Genomic DNA, 25,815 nt, shown 5'->3' on the forward strand with positions numbered 1-25,815 from the left:
ATATGTTTTTAATTTCAAAATAACAAGTTAAGACAATGGTACTAGAGAGGAGACTAAAATTTTTGGGAGAAGACAGTACTGTTGTCATGCTAAAAGGAGGGACACAAAGCCCTCCTGATCAGACTGGTGTAGGGAAAACTTCAGCAGGACCTTACTGCAATCAGTTTCCCACCTGCAAAATGAAGATATATTGAGAAGTGCTGTTGAAAAATGCTACCTAAATGTTAGGGAAGGTTATTAGAGAAATAAAAATGTGATCATTGTTTGCATCTACCGTGCTGTTTGTAACACTGAATTCTTCCCTAGGTTTGATCAATGACAAAGGAGTTTTCATCTGCAAAAATCCCCCCATAATTGGCATCAATGGCAAACTTCACACGTTTGCCTCCCCAGAACTACATCCTTGTGAAGTCATTAAAAATCAAAAAGAGCTGAAACAAATGGCTGTGCTGGGAGTAAGCATCGCCTTCACTTAAACAGGCCTATAAATCATGAGCCTGACACTGGATAGGAATGATTGCTGGCAGGGCCAGCAGTGCTTCAGGCAAACTCCACTAGGATACCTGGTATGTCTGTAAAAAAACAGCACTCCCTGTTAACCCTGTGCTTGCTTTCTGCAAAGTTACCACTTGCAAGGTAAAGAAGAAACCCCCTGAAGAGCTGTCTCTTTATATATGAAGTTCAGCCAAAGCTTATGGCAGCACCAGAGGAAATGTAAAAGGACACCAAGTCACCAGACATTAATTATGGCACAAAGTTTCACTATGTTTAGAAAATATTCTTTTCTTCATTTAAATTTTCTTGCAATTTTTTTTTTTTTTTTTTTGGTAGTTCTTTTTCCCTTGAAAAAGGCATAAAGGCAAGATTGAAAAACCTAGCCAAAAAAAAAAAGGAGATTAGCTCTTTGGCTTTCATGGAGAAACAGAGCACTCTGGTGTATATCATTCTTTTCCTTGAAAATATTCACTGTAACCACTGCACTTTAACCAAAAGATTCTTACTGGACACTTCAAGTAGTGATCATCTCAGTCAAAGAGAATCTTTTTAATCATCACCAGTGTGTAAACTGTGAGTCTATTACTTTCCTGTTTATATTCCTTCTAACATCCTTATTCTAGTACCAGGCACTGCCTCATGGAAAACACATGAATAGTCCAGGGACCAAAGATCAGAAACCAGGTCTTTTCTATTTTGGGCCAATTCCCCCAGACAGTTCTATAACCCATAATTTTGGCATTTTTTGCTCCTTCAACAGGAGACAGAATATGCCTTGACTTTGAATTGTTTATAGCCTCCAGGCATTTCAGGGAACAAGATTAGGAGTCTGAGCCCTCTGTGGCTAACCTTGAACTCAATTCTGCCCATTTTGGAGTGTGTGTTCCAAACACTAGGACATAAAACAAGAGATTTATTAGCATGCTACATCCTGCACCCAGAGAATTTTACTACACAGCCCAATACCTGATATCCAGAGAATACATATTTCCAGATAGATTTTTGAGTGGTCTCAGTTGCTTAAGTCAGAATTGGAAAATTCTTTGGTAATGCATTTTCTACTTCTGTTTTTGACAGAATACAGAGTTGTGATTTCAAAATTTTCCTTTCTATGCTGCCTCATGTTTCTCCTCTACTGTAAATTCTTGGACACATAGGGTTTACCAGATATGAGCACTGCTAACATGCTGTCAATAACAGCTCAGCAATACAAATTTCTGCAGCATTATATGATGCTTTAAAGCTGATAGCAGAGTAACTTATTTTAAAAAACCAAACAAGCAGCAGCGCCAAAAATCTACATATTTATTTTGACAGTTGTAACTGTTCCTAACACTTTTCTAGCTCAACATGTTTTCTTGAACTTATAATCATTTTAAAGTGCTTATAACCTGGTGTAGGTTGTACCCAAAGAAAAGTGTCTGATGTTTCAGTGCAGTAAGGGATAATCTGATTAAATACCTCTCAGCACTGGCAGTATAAAGAGGCAACACAGTTAAAACTACTACAGTTGTGCTCAAGTATAATATTATGTTCTACCATCCTTAGTGCCTTTGCCAATGTGTTTTGGAAGCATCATGGAAAATGCCAAGCTTTACCTACAAAGATGGGCAACAGTCCAGCTTTACAGCTCTGAGGATCAGATCACAGTTCTGGGATCACTACATGACACTGATATATCCTTGCCTTCCCCACAGAAGAAAAGAAGCTGCTTCCTTACCCTGCCAGATGCTGACAGTCCCAGTGGGAGTCATTCTGCTGTTAGGGCACCATGTGCTGCACAAACAGCTGTTTGCCAGCCTGTCCTAACAGGAAAGCTGTGAACCAGAAAGAAATGTGCACCTAAATAGCTTCTGCAGCTATGCACCTTCATGTTTCAGTTTCTACTCCACTGTACCCGCCTGGGAACTGTATTTCATTAAAACCCTGTCCTAAAGACTGGCTCCCTCTAGTGCAAATTGCCAGGAATCTGATTCTGTAATGTAAAACACCAGACTTCAATCGGTTTTCTTAAATTATGCATTATCAGATACCAGATTTCTTGTTTTATATTTCAGTAGTTAATAATCTTGCGCTGAATAAAACCTCTGCGGTCAACCTTAGTGTTTAATGTAATAAATACAGATTATGTTCAATTAAACAATTTCTACTTCTCAGTAGGGATTTGACTTCTAGAGTTCACTTCCAGCTAGAAAGCACATGTTATTTTAACAGAAATATACAAACACAAAACTGCAACAGCTGTTAGCAGGCATAGATGCAGTGCTCTTTTAAATGACAGAATTTGTACTCCCAGGGTTTTTTCATCCTGTTCCAGCACTGGTAGCTCTGCATACCAGAGAACCTATGTCAGTACAGCTGTCAACAACTACAGGTTGGGTAGTCTGATAGAGATCTGAGCAAAGCAACTGGATTTTACATGCAACAAACTTCAACAAATACTTCAACAGGGACCACTGCTGTCCTTGCACAGAGAGTGAGAGAGAGAGAGAGAGAGAGAGAGAGGGAGGCTTCATCCAGACAGTTGTTCTGGAACACTCAAGCAAGAATAAACAGAATATTCCTTTTCTCATACCATGCTGTGTGTTTACTGTGGTAGCTCATACTTTGTCATCTCTAGTTTTCAGTAATAATATTTGGTTTAGTCACCTTTGTTTTGTTTTTTTAATGTGGTGATAGGTTTTATGTTAGTGAAAAAAAAAAACTAAATTATCTTTTTTCTTGACTAGCTTGTGAAGTCAGAAGATTCTGTTTCAAGAAACTACTACCACTGGAGGTCACTATCTCCTGGAACAAGAAAAGAATATGGTCCAAAATATAACTTCAGTCCCAAAGAAATCCATGCCTAAGAACATGAACTATTCCCAGAAATTCTGACTGATGGATAAGTATACAACAGCAAATGTAAAAGGAACTACTGTCTGGCCAAAGAACAGCCTAGCATATCTAGTCTTGAGTGCATTTTATACAGATCCTGTGCAAGATACCAGCAGAGAGATTATGTCCACCTCTAATTTTGACTTGCTGAGTCTAAGCCTAGGTAATTGTCATATTTAAAAAAAAAAAAAAAAAAAAAAGCATCTTAAATACAGCTGGTTAATTACCGGTAATTGCCTGTGTTGATATAACCTGCAGTATTTGTCTTTTCTATTTACAGTAGCAGGAAAAAAGCAATTAAAATGTGAATACACAGTCACCTAAAAAGTGTCTGCAGGATCTGAGATAAGTATAAAAGATCAGCAGTCTATGCCATCCTGAATGACTCTATTCTATTAATTCTCTGTTCCCTCTTTTCCTTGCCTGAAATTTGTGGGGAAAAGCTAAGATACAAATGCATTTCACAAATAGTGTCTATTCTATCTCAGGTTTCTTCTTGTTCTTACAAAGGTGTGTATGAAAATCTAGGTGCAACTGCTTTCTCAGGAAGCTCAAAACCAATCAAAACTCTCCTTCTGTGTTTTTATAAGGATATATCATTGTGCAGTAGTACAGCCAGGATGTGAGGTTACATATATTCTCACTTTGATGAAGCAGGTTATTGTGTCTATAATTACAACAACTTATATCTATTAATGTTCTCGATAATACAAAACAGAAGAAAATACTACAAGATGGATTCTTGTTTTACAAGATTCATGGCAATGTATAGAAATTGAGGGAAGAATTCTTAATATGTATATTATCAATACCAAAAGAGTAACTACTTTCAAATTCCAGAAGGCTGGCAAAGGAAGCACCCACTTGTTCTAAAATGACTATAGCATGTTACTGAAAAAAAACTGCTGATGAATCTCCATGGTTTCAATACCGAAGTCAATACTAAAAAAAAAAAAAATCACATCACAGAATAGTAAGGAATAACAAGGGAAATCTTATTTGTAATAAGACAAAAGAGTAATTTAGGAAAAAAAATCTCAGAAGTGCCAATCCCACCTGAGGAACTACAATACACCATCCCCCAAGTTCTTTGCAGTAGGGATAATGTTTGAAACATCCATCTCTAAGCAGTACTGTTAGACACACAGCATTTACTTTAGATTTCCAGTAACAGTTCTGTCAGACTCTGCAAGATCTCCCTCTCCAGATTATCTTCAAACATATCTGAGTGAAAGGGCAAACAGAAATTTGAAAGAGATGATTGATTCCTTTGTGGGGGATACAGTTACCCACTGAGACAGGAACATATATGAATTCTGATTTGCAATCATTTCCACTATTTATGAGGTCACAGGACATGCTCCTGCTGAGCTCAATTTAGCAAGAGCTTTGGGGAGATCAATGCAGAGGGTATTGCAATCACATTGACTTGGTGATGTCCAAACTACCACAAATTCAGAACTCAAAACTATAAATAGACTGAGAGCTAAACATATTTCAGTACCCAGCCAGATTAAAAAGCTAAGATGCAAATAAAAATTAAATAATGGCCTTAAAGACATCATTAATTATGAATTTTTAAAAAGGGATGCAGTTCATGCACTTAGGCAGGCATGCTGAAGCCAACAAGAACTCCAGGAGGTCACAAATGCCTCAGTTTAAAACAAACAAACAAAAATTCCACAAAACAGCAACACAAACCACCACCTCTCCTTTCTGTCACAGAAAGAAACATTTCCACCATAACCACCCATACCTTCCCAGTACACTGAGGACCATCCCACTGAGTGACTTGCAGAGGATTTGCATTTCAGTCTCCTTTCTTCCCACAAGGATTGGCTAACGATCACTGCAATCAGGAGAAAGTTGATGGCTGTAAATACAGAATGTTCTGTAAGATTGCTTCTCTTTAGATTATGCATATCTAAACAAGGTGAATAAGATACACACAAATATTTCATCACTTTCTTTTTAATTTTTTTATTACCCTTTAACTGACGTTTTATGTAAATTGATAAATTACATGTTCTTCTTGCACCTTTAAAGGTGATTTAAAGGGGTTTAAAATTTGTTATTTCCTAACTTTAACAATATATTATTTGGATTGAAAGATCTTTAATATGTTGTACATTCCTCTATTTTCATTTCTAGGAAACTTCCTTAGCTCTTCATATCCCAGACTTTGGCAGAAACCTGTCCATAGAAACAGCAATAGCCCTGGAAATGGAATCAAAATATTTCACCTAGTTATGTTGGCTTATTATTTTCTTAAGTGTAGTCTTTGGTCTCACCACACTTAAGCATTTTTTATTGCTGTTTGCACAGGAAAGAAGCAATGTGCATTTTAAAAGAGCTGTGAAGGCTGCTGCAGACAAAGTTGAGAACAATATTCCTTTTCTTCCTGGAAAACCAGCCTATAGGAAAAAACCCATTCCAGTAATTTAGTTTAGCCTTACGTATAAAATCACAGAAGTCAAGGTGCCCGCGCTGTTATTATTTTTTTCTGATGTTTTTGACACCAGTGTGCTGAGCTTTATGGCATTCACAGTTTCTGCAGTAGTGAGTTCCCACTAGGTATAGTCATAATACTCCTTAATATTTTCATTTTGATGTAATTTGCAGCCCCAGCTTTTTAAATATCTGCTCTGTAATAATGTTTAATTTCAGGGGTCACTCCACCAAGGAGTATATTAAAGCCTATAAAACTCATTTCCAAAGCTCAAATATCAAACTGTGATCAGGTTAGGAGGGCAGCATCTGTGAATATTTCATCTTTTATCATGCTGATAATAAGGAGATGACAGAGGCACATTATTACAATGAGAGAATTGCTCATTTCAGCCCTGGCTGCTGGAAGCTGGGGTCTGCAGTGTGCATTACTCAATAAAATCAATTCTTATATGAAAAGCAAGTTTACTGAGCCACCACTGTGTCTTATTTGATTGTAATGAATAATATATGGACCCAAGAGCTTGCTCATCTGGTAGGGAGTGGGAAAGGAAAAGGCTTGAGTTTGAAGGGGCATTTCAGTGTAGACGATAATTTATCAAAATTGTATTTTATTGTTCAGAAGCAATGTTATGGGAGCACAGTCTGTTGGACTTATAATTTTGAAAACAAATCTTAAAGTTCCACTAACTCAAAGAAGGATATTAGCCAATACTGAACAGTGTAAAACCATTTCCATCTTGCATTTGATTATTTGTGCTCAACAGATATGACCAACTAGCAAGACAGTTTAAGGATTACACAACTGCTGCTGCAATTTCTTGTATCTTCACTTTTTTGGGGCCACATTTCACACTACTCTCTACCTGAAGAAGAAAAATTAGAAAAAATAGTCTACCTTATTGTTTGTAAGATGGTAAACACACCTCTATGAAAAAGTAATAGCATAATACCTGTTTTGAGAGGGACACAAGAAAAGAAGGCTGACATTTGCTTATCTCTTGGATCATCTACTATTACTATTTTTGCCTAAAAATATTTATACCATTTGAAAACAGCTTACTAAGAACAGAATTTTGGATAATATCACAGACCAACACATCTGTTTTGTCCAAATTTGGTAAATTTAGCTATTGGTACTGTCTATCTCTCCTGAACCTGTTTTATTCAAACATTTGTTTCATGACTAAATGTCAGATTGGATCAGTTTCCTATCTTTTCAGCTCTGAACATAAATAACTCTTTAAAAATACATCATTTGATGTTAGAATTGTGCATATAATGTTAAATTAATTTTATTTAAAAGGTCATTTCATGGCAATTAAATTTCAACAATGAAGAACTGTCCAACAGCAGGGAAAGTCATTTTTATCAAACCATATGTTGCAACAGCAATGCTTTCTTCCTGTCCTCAAAACTTCCCTCAAAGTACAGGTCCTCTAAGTGAGACATGAAGATAATTCACAGAATTACAGAATCACAGAATCAGTCAGGTTGGAAAGGACCACAGTGGGTTATCTGGTCCAACCTCCCTGTTCAAGCAGCCTCATCCTAGAGCAAATTCCTTACCATTTTGCTCCTGTTCTTTGAATTCTCCCTAAAACACAGTGGCCCACATTTATGAACAAAATGGGAAAAAAAAAAAAAAGGATAAAAAGGTAGTTTCACATTGATCCAACTTCAAAAACTTGACCTACAAAATTGCATAATTAGCCATTTGAAACAATATTCCTTTTTTTACCTTTTATTACAGCACAGAAAGATTCACTATTAATACCCAAAGCAGCACTTACTGGAGAGTATATAACCTTAAATACTTAATTTTAAAGTTCTATTTCCATTTACAGAAGGTATTAGGGTAGCCAGCAACTTTTAAAGGGCTTGTTAATGGTTCACTCTTTTCATTCATCATCAAAATAAAGTAATACTAGAAGACATGTTTTATGAATTTAAGTGAAGAAATACACTTATTCAGCTATAACAGCCCACTTGCAAGTGATATTTGCTCCTTAAAGTAATATTGTGATATTTAATGGTTATAACAGTCTTACTAATGGACTAATAACTAGGCAAATGTCATTAGCACACCTTGGATGGTGTTCATGGGACCCAAACCAAACCAACAAAGAAAAAAACCCAAACCAAACCCAAAACACCACAATGCTCATCTTGGATGCATTATTTGCATTTTTTCTAATACATGCAAGCTGCTGTAAAATAGCTAGGTGTTATTTTTCATTAGAATTTTCTATTACATTGTGACAAATGGCACCCCCAGAGGTAGAGTTGCTCGGAGGATGCTTATTACAGTCATTTAAGTAAGAGGTGATTTACCTTAAATAGGTTGTTTCATATAGCTATATGCCATGGCTATACAGGCCTGTCACTACTATTCTTGTTAGTGCTGGAATAACTAGATTTTAACTGAATGATGACTGTTCCATGCAAGTATCACGCTGTATCCTATTTATTATATCCTGCAAAATAAGACAGCACTAATTCAACATGCTCTACAGCTAGAATCTTTTTCTTCTCTTTAGAGATTTGACCCCTTTTTTAGTGTCAAGTTTAACAAAGGTTTTTGTTTAAAAGGCAACCATCACTCTCTAGTGACAATATTAGAGAAGACAATCTGCAGGCTGTACCAGTCAGTTTCCCATGTATCAAAAGAAGGCTTCTTCCACCTACATATTTCATAATTCTGCACTTTGTTTAGGCACAGATGCACAACACTGTCCAGATAGCATGAGGGTTTGGGCAAGAATCTGACAGGAGCAGGGTTAACTCCTCTTAGGGACTTTGGCCTTCTCTTCCCTGCTGCCACAGAACTACAGATATTAAGAGAAGGTATAAGGGACATTTAGCTTCAGTTCACATCAATATGACAGACATTTAAGCTTATCAGTAGTCTGAATACAATCAATGCAGGTCACTGCTTAAAAAGCACAAGTTTAAATTGGAGAAGATAATCTATTGAGCAAGTGAAAGTATGACTTTATATTTTCAGTGAAAAATGAATGGAAGGTAATAAAGTGTACAAAAGAAAATGAATTCTCCTATTAAACAAAGAAAGTGCTGCATAGCTTTCTTCAACCTGTTCCTATAATTCTTAAAAAAAATCCTAATGCAAAAACACTTCATCAGTGGTCACAAATTTAAGTTCTCAAAGCTGCTTTTCCACTCCAGGTAGCAGAACTTTTCTCAAATTGAAGAATTTCTTATTGTTGTTCCTTTCTGAGTATTAGCATCACTATTTTGCAAATATGCAAAAGCACTTGCACTACACATGACCTATATAGTACTGACAATGAAAAAGTTTTCATTAATGCACTTCTCACAATACTGAGAGCAAATCTCACACAGTTGAATTTTGCTTGATTGTATAACCACAAGAATACATTTTAAGCATGTTACAGGAGGTTTACAATTTCCTTATGCATTACTAGCAGCCCCACAACATTTTCCAGTTTATTTTGTTTAAAAGTGAAAAGCCCAAAAGCGAAAACCCAGAGCAAATAACATGTTAAATTTAGAATTCAATGCTAAAGCAGTACAGATTACCTGAAGTTAAAGATCTTACTCCAAGATAAAGTTCAGATGAGAAAAACAGATGGGGAAATAGCATTATGTATTGTTTTTTCAGATTTTGGCTTTCAAATGCAAGTGCAAATAAGGTTCAGCTCCAGGGCTACTGAAACTGTTTCACAGTACCAGAAGCCCCTATGCTACTGAATGCTGGATAAAAATAGCTCTTGTAATCACCCTGGATTATATTATTTATGTTATTATTGATATACTATTATATTATTACTAGCTTTATCATGAAGCCAGTAAACATAAGCTTTTCATCTGATCCTGTAGTACAAAAATTCTAAAGATAAGCAAGAGTAGCAAGCAATAGGAAATGTGAAGCAAAGCTCAACATTTTAAGAGGAAATCCAAGGTACCTATTGGCAAAATAGCTTTGTATAAGCCACCTTCTCTCATGACACTACAAAATCATCAATAGAAATGAGGATACAAAAATTGTACCAGTCATGTATGTGAACTATAACAATAAAAGTGCTGATATGTAAGCAATTTTAAATAACAAAGTAAATGTACTTGTTGATAACAGAAAACAGTGACCCTTGCATTCAGCTGCTTTTGACATTACCTTTTAAATGACTGCCAGCATCAAATCACAGCCCCAGCTACAGAAGGACTTTACACCAACTTTGTCCTGCATTTAAAATAAGTATTTTGAGTGGAAAGCAGTGGTGAATTAAACTCTAGCGTTCTACCATAAATGAGTAATCCAACAGCCAAAACATATTCTGATGAGAATACATCAGAATTAAACTTTGACTACTTTTTAAAACAAAGTCTTTTAGATGCTAATGGCCATTGTTTTCTCACTTAGTAAGCAAAATTTTGTGCCACAAAAGGTTAGATGATTGCGAAGATTTAATTGAATGTCTAAAAGAAAGGAAAATGTTTCTTAAAAAAGCTTAGATGGACCTCTTACCCCATTCCTACAGCAAAATGTCCTGTAACAATAGAGATGTGATTTGTTGAAATTAAAATGCTATTATGGTGGAATTAGTGCTTCAATATTTTTAGCAGCTTAAATATGCCTTCCATTTTTAAAGGACATCTGATAACAGATAATTACATTTCATCTTGCAGAAACTGAGTTGTTTTCTTAAGGAAAAATACTTTTCTTTTTTTCCATGAAGGTTAAAACATAGCCATCATTACTAGCAGCAATAGGCTTTAGGTGCCTACTTCAGCTTAGAGGATATATATTAGCATATAAATAGCCATTGGTGGCTGCTTGATTCTACCTATTTTATGTTTCAATTTGGCATCAGAATGCACTTATCAAGGAACATGGGGGGGGCAGTGAGATATGTGCTCTGAGGAGTTCTGTAATATGGTGGTTCTATAGAGAGGACTTTTTTAGATATAAAAAAATCATGTGTTCTTATGTTACTGAGTTTTATGTTTACTATTTCATTTAAATAGTCTAATTAATGAGTTCTGCAGAGTAATATGACACTGTTACAAGATGGTGCATTGGTTTATGCAGCAGCTCTTTCCTGAGAATATGAGAATATGTCAAGGTAGTGCATTTTCTATATGAAAAATACAATTGTTTATTTCTTTCATATTTAGCTGAAAGGTGTCTGAAATAATTTCTAACCTTCTTATTGATGGAAAATAAAAGAAAAGCAAGGTGTCGTTGCTACCCTGCCAACACCACTTTCATGCAATACTCTTCCTCATGGGAGGCAGACAGGGAAGGAAAGCCATGAGCATTCCCTGTCCTCTGTTTCAGACTGACCTTCAAGATTTACTGCTTTAAAATGTTAATCATCATGAGTGACATTTCTCGTGCCACTAAGCGGATTGTAGCAGCAGAGGGAGAAACGTTCTTTTTACCAACTTTCCTCCCAGCCCAGGAGGGGTGACTGAAGGCAGAGCAGAGGTGAGCACATGGCTCCTCCAGGAGAGCTGTAAGGCCAAACACACAATGCATTCTTATGAGGGAGGTGAGGAGAGCCTGCAGCAAACCAAACCTGCCTGGCTGCCTGTGTAGAACCTTTACTGAGCTGCAAGCAGCTGGTCCAACAGCATCTTTCAGCCTGGCTGGTTCAGGCTATCAACACACAAGAGCAGCAGGCAGGATGATGTGACCACTCTGGAATCAAAGGCACATTGCTCCTGGCCCAGAACTGGCACACTGTTCCTACACAATCACCCCAAGCAGGTAAGAGGGAAGTGTGCCTGTCTGTGGAGCTGCAACAGGCAATTGCATCCCGACAATTTCAGGGGAATTAAAGCATTACCCAGGAAATGCCACTTGTGTTATCTTTAGAAACTACAAGTATCTTCATAAAAAGTTATGCAAATAAATATAAGCAAAAGCAATAAACTAGCAAATATTTGTACTAATGCATTTAGGAACCTGCCTACATCCTTGTCAGACCATTTAGTGTTATTGGAATCATTTGTATTCTCTTAATGCTTTCTCATTGGTGAAACAACAAGGTATGAACATTACCATGTGATCACACACTGTGGAAGTCAAGTGAAGCATAGGAGCTGATTTCTGCCAGGGACAGATTTGGCTGCAGAGCTGAAACCTCATCAGCAGAGTTTTCATTTTCAAAACCCCACCCTGCCGAGTCAAGCACAGATACAACATTGTTTGGTATCTCAAGGTAGGAAATAATGAAATTCCACTAAAATACTTATATGATTGTCAAAGAGATATTTAGCATCCTTAAGAAATAAAATTAGAAACAGATTAATCACATACATGTTTTAGAAGGGCAAATGATGGTGAAATTGTTTAGCTGTCTCTCAGTTTAAATGAAGACATTTCATATGTTCACTATTCCTGTGATTTTCCTTACCACAGGCCTATTTCCACTCTCCACATGAAATAACTCATTCAACTTAATTTGAGAAAACAAACCAAAGGCATAAACCAATATAAAGAATAACATTAAAATGTGCTTTAAATAAAATCAGAGGAGGAAAAAGCCTTGCAAAGGATGAACCAAACTATCACCCAGCACAGCCCATGCTGTCCAAAACATATAAATACTACAGCTAAATTTCTATATAGTCATTCTCATGTAACGTGGGACTTTAAAACAAACAAACAAAAAAAAGTTGTTGTTTTTAGTAGTAGTAGTAGTATTTAGGTTTGAAATCAACTCTACACAGAGTTAGGTAATTTAACACTGTTTTGACTGTAGAGAAAAATACCTAATCTGCTTCTTCCTATTGGGAGGTTATTCAATACTATATTGCAAAACAACCAGAAACGTAATTCCCACTCTGTTGACTGACTGAATGGGAAATGTACTGCCAAGACAGACAAGTCTCCTGAGTGCAAAAACATCTGTAATCATAATTAAGCAATAAAATGCTGGCAGCACCTGTTTCCTCATGTCCCTGTGGGGCTTCTGTGTAACATTTGAGACGATCTCAGTATACTGGCCAAAAGGGTTAATTATTGTACCATGGGAAGGAGAAAAAAGTAACAGTGTGAGGGGAAAGTATCACTGAGGAAATGTGCATTACTGGATCAATGGCATTAACTGAAGAACAGATTCACAGCAGGCTGTTAATGATGAGACAAAGATTACAGCTAGATACATCTTTCTGGTGAGGTCATCAGCTCAGAAGTAGTAATAATGATGAGGCAACACACACTAGAATGGATATGCAAACAAAAAAAAGAGAAGGAAAGAAAATTATGAAGATGAGAAAGAAGATGTTCTCAGCTGATGCTTATTCATCCCACTAAGTCTTTTAAGCACTGTGAATCAAACCCAGCAGTGCAGGGGGAACTTCTTTCTAACCCCACTTTTAGCAAATGAAGGTTTTTTTCCCCCTTCTCTTTAAAAACTGCCTCCATAGAGGTCTGTGTTGCAAAGCAGCCCATAAAACTTCAGGGGTTTTAAAGGGTCATGTTCACAGGGCCAGACACATGTATTCCATTATAACTGTTGAACTTCTAAAAACGTGTCATTTTGAATTGTGAGGATGAAGTATAACGCAGTGAGATATGTTTAGTTTCCCGATGCCTTAAGAATATTTTGTTCACTGTATAGTTATCACACATTTATTTCTGCGAGGCATTGCTGCCTCTTGTACATGTCAGCTGAAACGACAGCAGCCCTGCTCAAAGACAGATGATGTACCTCCTGCTGTGCTGGCAAACAGACACTCAACAAGACTTGACTTTCACTGCTAACAGGCATGGACAGTGAACTTTGCAAATGAAGCCTCAGACTGAAAGAATGTGTCCAAAAAGCCCAAAGCTTGAGTCTCCAAGCTGTAGTCTCTGCCTCTCAGCTTGATCGAAGCAGCTCTCGCAGTTGGCCTTGTTCTTTCTGGATCTTTTAATCAAATTGTGAGTCAAGGAAAGATTTGAAATGGGGAAAAATGCACAACTGGGCTATTGACAGTCCTAAATAAAACATTCTGGAAAATCAACATAGTTTTATGTGATTTTCCCCTTAAAATAAAGACAACAAATTTGCTTTACTTTTCAAATATTATACCATTATACTGCATAAGAGATTTTTCTTACAGACTTGCAGTAACTGAAGTAAGTTTGTGTGCTGAACTTTATTTCATTATAGTAAAACAGAATTTTCTAGTTAATTTGTCTAGATAATTGCTTGGAAGACAAGAAGGGAGACTATCTAGGACTACTTCCCAGAATCTGATGACAATGATTGTGCACTTATTTCTGCATTACTTAAAATAACTGTAGCCTGATGACTGACAAGACATTCTTAAAACAACACGAAAGAATACCCGAGAAACTAAATCATGGAAGTTATTTCCAAATGCCAGCAGCCAATTCTATCCTCTAGGTATGCACCTTCTTGATGTTTATGGTAATCAAAAAAAGCATTAATCTTTGGTACTTTAGAACACTCATGTTACACAAGGAAGACTTTCTCACCACATTTCTAATAGTTCCAAAAAGACTTGTCCTGAAAAAGCAAGCAGGAGAAAGCAGCAGATTCCTCAAGGAAGATCTTTATTATGCATAGTAGCTTTAAGGAAATTGAGTATGTTCTTTAGTCAAAACTATTCAATAATAATGGTATAAAAGCATGCTGGGATTTATTTTTTTAGTCAGCAATTATCTGAAATCGCTACCATTAAAAGGAAAAAAAAATACATCAATAAATGTTTGTGTCTTATAGATACCTTCAGAGCACAAAATACAGAGAAACAGTATTAGATTCTGCTATTTACCACAGGGTAAAACAATAGCAAGTCAGAGGAATCCAGTGTGGATATTAAAGAGTAAACTTTAATAAGTTTGGAAGTTTGGAAGTGAATAGAGCTGTATGGGAAGGGCAGAGGAAGAGCAGTGATGGTACCTTTCCTTTCAATAGGTTTTTATAGATTTATAAATTCCAGTAATTATTCCGCCCTGCCCAATGATTGCTTTCATCTGGTTAATTAACTGCAAGCAAATTAAGATAAAAAGCTCTTTTCAATTTCATTTTTAAAAAACTCTACTAAACAAAACCCAGCAAAAAAAACCAAAACCATACTCAACCAAACAACCAACCAAAAAAATCCCCCCAAACAAAACAGAAGTGAGAAAATACATCTCCCTAAAAAGCTAACAGATGAATAGAGGGAAATCATTCAATTTGTTGCCCCATTGAAGTAAATTCTACACTGTAAACTCGGTAATTGGTCATCCTTTGGCAGCAAATCTACATATGGTTTCTTTGGATTTGGTCCCAATATTGCTCTGCCACAGCCTATTAGTAGCTAAATTTTTAAGTTAGGTGCAGGCAGAGGAAGAGCTTAGGGCATTCAGAACTTGTTAGCATCAGTAAGAAGTGAGGACTATTTTCTTGCACACTGATTTGCTAAGAACTTAGTTACTCTTGGATAGAAGTCTTTTCCTATAGGATTCAAATCAGAAACAAACAAAAAAGAACATTCATGCACACTGCCGAGACAGACTTCTCAAAATTAAGGATTGTGTAAAACAGCATGGCACCCTCTATGTTCTCACAGACAAATAATAAATCCCAGCTGATTCAAAAGCTAGTGCAAATCTTCATTTAGACTTATTATAACCACACCACAAAAAAAAAATCACAACTGAAAGCAACAAAGAACAAGACAAGCAATAAATTATGATCTTTATGTTTTCATAAAAATTACCTTTTTTTAACATTCACAGATGGGTTTTCTTTCATTTTTCCCATTCTCTGGCAAACCAATTAGTCTGCTTTCTTTTTTTCAGCATATCACTACAAAATATGGTGGTTTTACTGATTGAAGTATTAGGGAACTAATGCAAGTAAAAAGAGCCCCAAAACCAGAAAAAAAGAGAAGGTTGGGGTTTTTTTCTATTTGCTATCCAGAATACTTGTATTGTTAGAATGCAGCCCTTAGGCTTAAATTCAATAATGAAAATGAAACAACATATTTTACAGTTCCAATCAGTGTCCATTTATTCTTTGATGTGCTGGTTATGGGATTCCTGAGGACAAAATATGTTGCAAAAGAAATCTAAGTCAAGACATACCTGATGATAACTTTAAATAAACAAAGGATGTTTCTTACTAGAGAACACACTTCCTTTTTTTACAATGTAAATCAGGGGTTCACAGCTCTAATGCGTATGTTTTAATAAGGATTTATACCGTTCTTCACCTTTTTTCAAGCTGACAAAGTGTGTATTTGGAAGAAAACAAACATTTCATCTGTCATAAAAAGTAAAGTGGGAGTTCAGGAACACAGCTGCTCCACAGATTTTGGGATTTTGAAAGGAATTAATAGAATAGAGCCAAATATAGTCTAATCACTTTCCTTAAACGCAAGATAGAGTCAATATGGAAAATACGTGAAAAAATTTATAGACTTGTGGCTTCTCTAATTAATAACTACAATTAGTAATAGTAACTAAATAGTAACTACAAATTACAACTTACTGTACAGGATACCTTGGGTTAGTTGGATTTAGATGACACTATAAATCTCTGCATTTTGTGTATTTAAAATTGTATTGTCTCACAACTGTCAGAAATCTGAATTCCTCATGCAGATCAATTTTAACAGTCTTAAGTAACAGGGTTTCATCTATTTTCTTAATATATTATGTTACCTACAGTCATAGTTTTGTACAGCTTTGGGTTAAGAAGATATTAGCACTCTCCAGCTCAGTTTAGCTTCTATTTTTATCTCTATGATTAATCATAAAATCTATTCTTTCTTTTGCAGAAAGCTAAAGAATACTAAAAGCTCCTGCAACAAGACAGCAAGACAAAAATAACCCCTTCTTATAACCAATTTTTTCAAGGTTTCCAGGTCTCCAAATCTGAAGAGCAAGATGAAGTTTTCAGCAAACTAAGGAAAGCTTATATATTCATATAACCAGGTATCTTTTCCAGGCTGTTGTTCCACTTCAGAGTTAGACAGATGAAAGATGAAGCCTCTTCCAGTATTTTGTTCATTCTACATTTGCTAGCTTTCCATGTAGCCAGGAAATCCAAAATGTAGAGCTACAGAAAATGTGAACAGGCGTTCAAAATGGAAAAGGAAACAGGAAAAAAATTGGACATAGAACTCCTCTACTAAGCATCCAATATTTGATTAATGAAATACCTCACCTTAGAGAGTCACAAAGCACATCCTCAAAGAACTACTACAGCATCTGCAGGAATTTGTTGGAGCAGCAGTTCTAGTCTTTACTGTGGTTCCATATGCTAGAGGGAAAAAAGTAGGCAATTATGAATGGATCACAGAATTTCTTTTTATATGCATGGTAGGGTAAGTCCTACTTCCTCTTAAACGGAAATACCTTGGTGTCTAATGTTTCACAACTGCAATTTTATATAGGGTTTGGCTAAATGTATTCTGTTTATACTAATGTAACATAGAAGAAAATAAAATAAAACAAAAGAAAACCTAAAAAGAGTTATACTCTTAAGTTTCCCCAAACATTGAAGGCTCTTAGTATTAAGGAATGAGACCCACAAAAAGTTAATACTATTTGCACCTACTTTCCTAAACAAATAGTCTATAATTTGGTAAAGTGATTAAATGAATGTGTTAAGCATGATACAATACATTTTCTTACATACATCTACCTTACAGAATGCAGGCTCTAGTTGGCTTGTCTTTGTTGTTTGAAGTGCAATTCAACATTACAAATCATACTTTTATGCATGGTGTTAAAAAAATTCCCCCAGATTACTCTTTATGTCAAAACCAACCTCTATTTTAACTATATTACTGCAAATCTGAAGGGATAATATAAGAGACCTTAATTATAAAACATTTACAAATATTTTTTCTGCATTTGGAAACATAAAAAGTGCAACATCGTTACATGAACCTTCAAAATATCAATACAGAGAGAACGCAATGCAATATTTCTTCTTTCCCAACAGAGAGAAAGACAGATTAATTAGATAGAGCTATATCAGTATGCTGGTCTACACTGAGCCACAGATAGGTGAAATCATCTCACTGTGCATGGATCTCTACCTTACCACTGCAAAAAAAAAAAACCAAAAACCCTGCAGTTAAGAAAATGACTGGCTAATAATATATTTAAAACCCCACCTGACACGATAAATGAAAGAGAATAAATGTATACAGCTAGTGAAACTTCCAGGGAACAGGGGGAGACTTCAACACTTTTGCTGACAGTGACTTTACTGTCAGTGGCCTGTCTCTCTCGGAGGCAGCTGTCAATCACAGCCCATCCTTCTCTCCCAGAGGAGTTCATTGTGCCTGCAGACAGTTGTGGAATAACTGCTCCTAGGCGTCAGAGCGGCAGATGGAGTGTATCTGTCAATCATTGTCACTAATTATTAACTTCTGTCACTCAGAGCAAGGCAACATATCTCTGCCTGATCCTCTGTGATTTGATCTGCTACGCCACCTTAGAGACAGACAGTTCAACCTTTCATTATGTGTCACACACAGCGCTCTGCTGGGTCAGCCCTCCTGACTCAGTGCTCCGGCAGAATTCTGGTTTAGCCACAGAACGTTACGGAGAGAAGCTGGAAAGAAGGACACACTCTGCGTTCAAATACAGCAGTCACTCATTTTCTGTAAACATTTTGAAGCATAGAGATATCAGTGTCCCAAGTTTGAAAAAAAGGGGAAGAAAAGTCATCAAGATACAAGCCAAGTAACTCAGATTTTCACAATACACTGCCACCTGTAATTTCCTAAAATGTTAATTTCTTATCTCAAAAGACTTACCCTTAAAAGGGTTACCTTCTTTTAATGGCAATAATTTATAACCACTAAAAAGGTTAGGGGACGCAGTATAGACAGTAAGGATCACCCCTTCCTATTTCATTGGCCTAGAAAATTACAAGAAATTTTAAGCAATGATTTCTGATTGATCTGATGTTCATCTGCTTTTTCTATCTTGGAATCACAGGCACTTTAATAAAAGTTCCAAGCAACAACATTGGCCATATTCACTAAAGGAAAAGAATCAATAAGTGAAATATATTGCTGAAGGAAAAGCATATTCTGCCTTTCTTTACATTTTCAAGTAAGCACTCGATATAGCTCTAGGAATTCTACTTAGCCAACCCCAACACAGTATCAATCAAGGTTGATCAGTAACATTTATTACACACAGTTTATCATACAAAAGAAATCATAATACTTTCAGTACTTAAAATTCCACAAATCCAAGAGTCTTTGACCACTTTTTATAAAAGTATAAAACTTAACAATTTTTCTTCAAGCACCTCTGCTTTGGGAAAAGTCTTATGCCCAAAGAGACCATGAGACTATTTGTATTTCTTCTGGGTTAGACCCTGACCATCTGCTGTCATTACAGGTCAAAGAACATTTAATTTCCTTTCATTACCTTTGACAACAAGAATCACTAACAGAATTTTAGTTGAAGACACTTTTATAAAATATTACAAATCAAATAAATTGCATTAACACATCTGAACCTCTAAAGGCAACACAGTGGAAAACACAATAGTTCCTTATTTTATCAGCTGTCCAGTCATATATAAATCATCTATAACTAAAACCAAAAGTATTGAGAGTACTATTTATCCAGAGTTAACAAAAGGAATTATTTGACAGCTGAAAATGAAAAATCACTAAAAAATATTACAGTGTATTGCAGAGTTTAAACAATGTGATTAAGGAAACTTTTGCAATAATAAGGAGTGTATGTGATTCTGTTTTACTTTGCTAACAAAATTCCTCTGGGATTTCTTACTCTGTTATACAATAACTAAACTGGAATATTATGTTAAACAAGCCTCACATTCTACCTGTATTCAGTATATATTTAAAACTAAGAGATAATGTTCTTTCAACTTATTGCCCTTAACTAAAGCATCCATATTTTCTCTCAAATTATTTGCCCAAAGCAGTAAGTAGAGCATAAGAAAGTCTAAAAGCCCTAACTAATGCTTTGGCCACTTAGATTTTAAGACATGCACTGTAAATAAATTTAAACCACCTTTTATAAATCTATTTTTAAGAGATAAAACTAGAAATTCTTCCGAAAGATTGAGTAAAAATGTCAGGGAGGGAACACTGAAGAGATGGTGGAAAATGGAGCATTTAGCATATCTCCTGCTGTGAGACACCAGCAACAAAACAAAACAAAAAGAAACAAATAAATTCTGTAGTGTTATTCCTAATAAAAAACCCAAAAACCAAAGGAGAACAGCAGCACAGACAATAATTACATTGCCTACACTGTTCTCTTAATGTATAGACAATTAAAACCAATACAGAAATCAATCAGGATATGCCCAAGAAGAATGCACAGATAAGAAGAGTAAAATTTGTCACTTATGTTATGTGCTGTGGCCAGCAGTGATTAGACTCTATCAAGTCACCAAAACATTATCAAGATACAGAAATTAGATCAGATGACTCTCACTGACAAGCAAGATTTGACAGCAGGCTCACATCATTCATCTAGAAAACACCATACTTGATAGATATTGCATTCCTACGTTATACTGAAATACAGTTTCTTTGTATTTGCATTAAGCCTAGCTTTTAAACTGTATTTATGTTCCTTAATTCAGTTTATGTAGGGCACTGTTTGAAAGTATTCAGTGATGAACAAAATATTCCAATAACTGCTGTTAGCTGGTGCCATCAACCTGCCATTTGAACCAGCAGCTGCATTACATCCAAAGCCGAGACAATTACTTAAAATCTTTAAAGTCAAAATCCTCAAATTTAAAGTTTTCTGTACATTTCTTCAGTTTGTGTATTGAAATCTGCAAATCATTGGCAAATATTCTGGCCATACAGCTTGCAAATTACTGTTCAAAACTCAGTAAGTCCAGCTATACAAATACTTTCTAGCCAAGTACTGTGACCTGGTAAGTTGCCATTGTAAAGCACAATAAAATTTTCAAAGAAAACAAAGAAAACACACATGCAGAAATAATGTTTTCCAAACTCCAAACTAAAATGATAACCCAATACTCTTTAAAATACCTGAAGTTCAAAATTGTATGCATATGAATCAGCATATGCAGTCCATATGCTTCCATACAGTTACGATGCAATGATGAGAATTCACAAAAATGCATCCAAATCTTGCTCTTCATTTTGCTCAGATTTTAAACCCCACAAGGTTAAATTCATAGTTCTGTATAACTGCTGTTTATGTCACATAGGTTGTCACAGGAACATATGAGGGTGAAAGTTTATCCTACATTTCAAATTAATTTCAGCCAGACAAGGCAAACCAAAGTCTCCCACATTTCCCCCTTTATACCATCTCTGGTTTAATCACATTTCAACCTACAGTGCTTTTCTTCAAACCATTGCTGGATTCAATACATTTCAAACACAATCAATAGAGGAAATGACATAGGAAAAGCATGTGTCTTGACTACTTGGTTTAGAAAACAATATACTCAGTCTCGACAGTTCATGTTTCCAAGACAGACAATTGAAAAAGGCAGGAACCCATAACTGCTGTTCCTAACATCAGTAAGTTTTATTGGTTTGGTCTTCTACACAGGCATAAAGAACCACATGTTCGTCTCTCAGATCTTCAGAAAAAGGAAATACAAAACTCATAAAAGAACAATTCATCAATACCAAATTTATAATTCCCAAATGCTTCACTTAGAGCCAGTCAGCTCTGAATTCCCTGTGTATCTAAATTTCCACTGGGCAAGTTCCTAGTGCACTTGAATTCCTGCCTATCAATAATGGGTACAAGTGAAGCTTCTCCTTGCTGTATTCTGTATGAAAAAAAGACTAACCTGCCTCAGATGCTTAATGAAGTCAGACATCCAAATCCTTAACAAAGTGGAATCTTAAGCCCCTCGTTTTCTTTGGTATCTTCTCTGTGCTGTTTAAAGCAATTTGGTAAACAGGCTGTTGCAGAGGCCAGTTCTAGTCCGTGGCTGTTTTCTTTATATGGTATAACGAACATGAGATATTTCAGACTGGACTCCCCATTACAAAATAAAGAAATGCAAGGATTTTCCAGTGTCATCATTGAAAAAAGGACAGAATATATGTTGTGCCATAAAACATAAGATAGGAGAACTACAATGATGAAATAACAGCCTACTGCAAATCCACCTTTTTTTGCTTTCTCAGGCTTTAGTCTTCCCTCAAGGCCTCCCACGCTTCTATTTAACATCAAATTTTGTTCTCTTTATGAACAGTTAGCTAGCTAAGAAGGCACAACATGGTAAAGACCATAAAGAAACTGGAACTCTATTCAAACTTCAAGAGGCTTTAAGATATTACATTAAAGAATCTGAAGTGTTATGAAGTGACCAAAGATATATACCTTGAACATTACAAAAGAGGAGCTGTGTGGAAGTCACATTATGCAAAGATGCTGAAACAATCAGGAATAGAAAATGATCACGAGGTAGAAAATTTTTAGAATTAGGCTAATATTATAATTCCTGTGCTGTCACTATAATGATGGAGTACAGCACCAGAAGAATATTCATTCTAGTAATGCCTTTCCTAGGCTCATAGGAAATATTATTCTAATGTTGAAAATAAGCATCCTGCCCTGTCCAAATCAGAGAAATAATTTACAAAACAAAATGTCAGATTCGCAGCAGCTCCAGAGGGACATTTTCTTATTCCCCAGAGAACCGAAGCTGGTAAAAATTATAATAATTTTTATTACTGCAACAACAACAACAGCAACATTTCATACTCAATAAGCTGGGATGCTTTGTGCTCTCGCAGAAACGCGCAGAACCCGATAGTCTTAATGTTTGATTGTGAATATGTCTGTCAGAAAACAAACGCAAGCCTTCAGCAGCCGCGGCTGCCTGATTAGTTTCACAGTCACTCCAACGAGCTATCAGCTTCTCAGCGTGAAGTTCTCCTGCATCACTGCTCCAAGCCTTTAGGCAAAGGATTCTAATAATGAGTCACAGTGCCGTGACTGAGGCCACACTTCTGCTCTGGTGAGCTGCTTGCTGAGAGGGGCTGCATACTCCCTCATTATCATTTTACAGTGCTTCTTTTATTATTATTTTTTGTTTATTCTTTTGTATTCCTGTTCCTTCCTCCAAATGCTTGGTGCATTGCAGTGAGAGTGCTAAGTGCTACCACCAGGACAGAAGCCATATGCTCATGTTTAATAACCTTCTGGTGTGAGGTAGTCACACAACTTTAGGCGGAGTATTATGTGGAAGAGTAAGTTAAGATACAGTCTTCTATCACATCCTAATAAATAGATGTAGACATCCTCCTTCCAACCAGCAGAGGTTACAATGTCTGTCACTTCACAAATTTCTCTTTTGTTAATGGAATTATGCAGAATTAAAAATAAAACAAAGAAAGGTGACTCACTTATTTAGCAGCTAGGATAAAAACTAGATTTGTTTATCCCCCTACCTATTTTCTTACGCACTGTTGGAATGGCCAATTCCTTCAGAATTTGACAAATGTTGCTTAAACCCAAACGTGGTTGCATCAGTTACATCACACACTCACACACACACACACACACAGAATTGGTACCAATTTTCCCTTTATTCACCATTTGGCAGCACTAACTCAACATTATGGATAAACTTGACGCCAGACTTTAAATATTTCATACTATTATGCCACTGACGGCCATTCAAACATGGTTGAATCATGCTTTTCAGCCATGATTCATCTTAATCGTGGAGTAAGGATAACACAAGGCCACCCTGCTGGCTTATGGACAGCTTGTTGCCCACCAGGACCCCCAGGTCCTTCTCCACAGAGCTGCTCTCCAGCAGGTCAGCCCTTGGCACTTACCCCATGGTGCATGGGTTATTCTTCCCCAGGTGCAGAGCCCTGCATTTGCCTTTGTTGAATTATGACCTGTTGTATGCAGGAAAGACAGATTAAGGCAGCCACTTCCTAACCAAAGTTACAGTCAGACTGTGCTAATTGTCACTTATGGAAACTGACATCTTTCTTCGTGACAGCAGAAGGATGTTTAATAATCTTAAGATCTCCCCTTCAGAAGCATTAACTTATTAGCGGGTCTTTTACAGAAAGCAATTATTTTAATTAATGCGAAATCATGTAAGTTATCATCTCTTAACAATTGTCTTTAACAGCAATTACTAGACAGTAGTTTCTAAACATCCTAAGATCAGTGCTGCAGTCAAAAGGAGGGAACTTCCTGTTCAGTGTGACTCTTACTGAGAAAATTCTGCTTTCAGTAGCTCAGAAGCAGGAAAAATAGATATGCAAAGACATTTAGAAACAAAAGAAACACTGTGAAAAGTAAATGTCTTCATCACAATTCAGAAAACTGGGTAGTAGATCCTTATGCCTCTCTGTATTTAAACACAACAAATACCAGGTCCCATTCAAATCTGATTTACTTACAGGTAATGATGTTAGCTGAATAGCAAACACTGGACTTGCTCCTTCCTGCACTACGCAACTCATCTAACAAAATAAATCTTCAGGAACCAAAAACTTTAGGTTTTTTAACACGGAAAAACTGAAAACCTCAGGAAGTTTTCACTCTGCACAGCCGATGGGTGATGCAAGATATGGTTTTATTAAGCTGTTGTTTGGAAATTATATTATCATTTACATAACTTTTCTTGTGCAATCAATTAGCAGGTTTTTTGATACAATGAAAAGTTTATTAGGAAATACTTACAATTCTCTGAAACAAGTTAGTACTAATCCACCTCCTGCCCAGAAGCAGAAGACATATCAGCTGACAGTTGTTCACAGCAGGTTTTCAATAGTCACATATCACAATTTTTGTTCATAAACGCTGAAGTACATTGCAAATACGCACATGTGTAAAAACTGAGACTAATTAGATAAACTTTCTCCCTTATAGCTCTACCAGACTCTAATATTCTTTCAAAGAGAGCAAGACAGCCATCTAGAGGGCATGAAAGATAAACTATCCTTAGATCACAGGGGAGCACTAAATAATCAATTCACTCACTGCCAGTCAGAAAGAGTGAAATGGATCCACACTACTTTTATCCACCAGGGGGTTTAATTTTACTGGGTATTTCAACATGAGTCAGTTAATCAATAACCCCGAACCCGAAATATGACAGTTTTTTCCTTTTTATCTGTATTTTTATCTAATTTGTCAAGGTCTTGCTGCGGGACCTCTGCCTTTGGGGGAGTTGACATCTCCAAATTTAGTGTCATAAACTTAATTAGCATCCCTGCAAGTCGTGCATCTAACTTGTTTATACAGACAGCGCAAGAGATTTTCACCAAATTTAAACCTCAAAAAACAGCAGCATGCAGAAAAGGCACCTCTAGAACTCCCTTTTTAAAGGCTGTTTCTCCTGATACCCATTTCAGCCACTGTCAGGGTAGAAAACGGAAGGGAAGGGAAGGGAGAGGAGAGGAGAAGGAGAAGAATATGCACAGCAGCAGGAGGCAGTGGAAACGCATTTTTTTAAGTCTTCTTGCAGACACGTTACCAGAGCGCCGTCTACCGCGAGTGGGAGCTCACAGCCCAAAGCTCAAACCCGCTACTCGGCACAAAATCTTTCCTACACGAGAAAACCCCACGCACACAGAACTGTCCGGCCACACTCGCTCCGCCGGGCCGGCAGCTCCCAACCCCCGTCACACGCCGGGGCAGGACGGCAAACTCCCAGCCGGCAGTACCTCAGGCCGCGCAGCTACCAACGCAGCGCCTCCCTGGGCGTCTCCCCTCAGGCGAGGGACGGCCGAGGGCCGCCGGTGCTGAGTCCCGAGCCCGCCCATTCCTCGGCACCACAGCAGCAGAGCGGCCGAGCTGAGCTCAGCTCCAGCCCTCCGTGCTCCCCCGTGCTGCTCCGGAGCAGTGGCAGCCCCGGCAGGCTCAGCGGACGGGCAGCACTCGGGCAGTGCCCACACCGCCCTTCGCTCCCCTCACGCTGCGCTCCCCGCTGCCTCAGGGCAGGACCCGCTCCGGGCAGGCCCGGCCGAGAGATTCACAGCAAGAGACACAGCAACGAGGGGTTTGGGGGAGGTCTGAGAAGA

The 25,815-nt window shown here is 37.0% G+C and overlaps 1 long non-coding RNA gene across 1 annotated transcript in view; it reads right to left on the reverse strand.

The window, feature by feature from the left end:
• Window positions 1-25,560, reverse strand: part of LOC146427860 (uncharacterized) — a 148,623-nt gene extending 123,063 nt beyond the window's left edge. Inside the window, exons 1-2 of the long non-coding RNA XR_014856306.1 lie at window positions 25,459-25,560; window positions 16,977-17,072 (exon numbers count right to left, since the gene is read on the reverse strand). This is a non-coding gene — a long non-coding RNA (uncharacterized LOC146427860). The remainder of the gene's footprint in view (window positions 1-16,976; window positions 17,073-25,458) is intronic.
• Window positions 25,561-25,815: the final 255 nt, after the last annotated feature.

Source organism: Lichenostomus cassidix, chromosome 23, assembly GCF_008360975.1.
Source record: "Lichenostomus cassidix isolate B80296 chromosome 23, HeHo_3.0, whole genome shotgun sequence".
NCBI lineage: Eukaryota > Metazoa > Chordata > Aves > Passeriformes > Meliphagidae > Lichenostomus > Lichenostomus cassidix.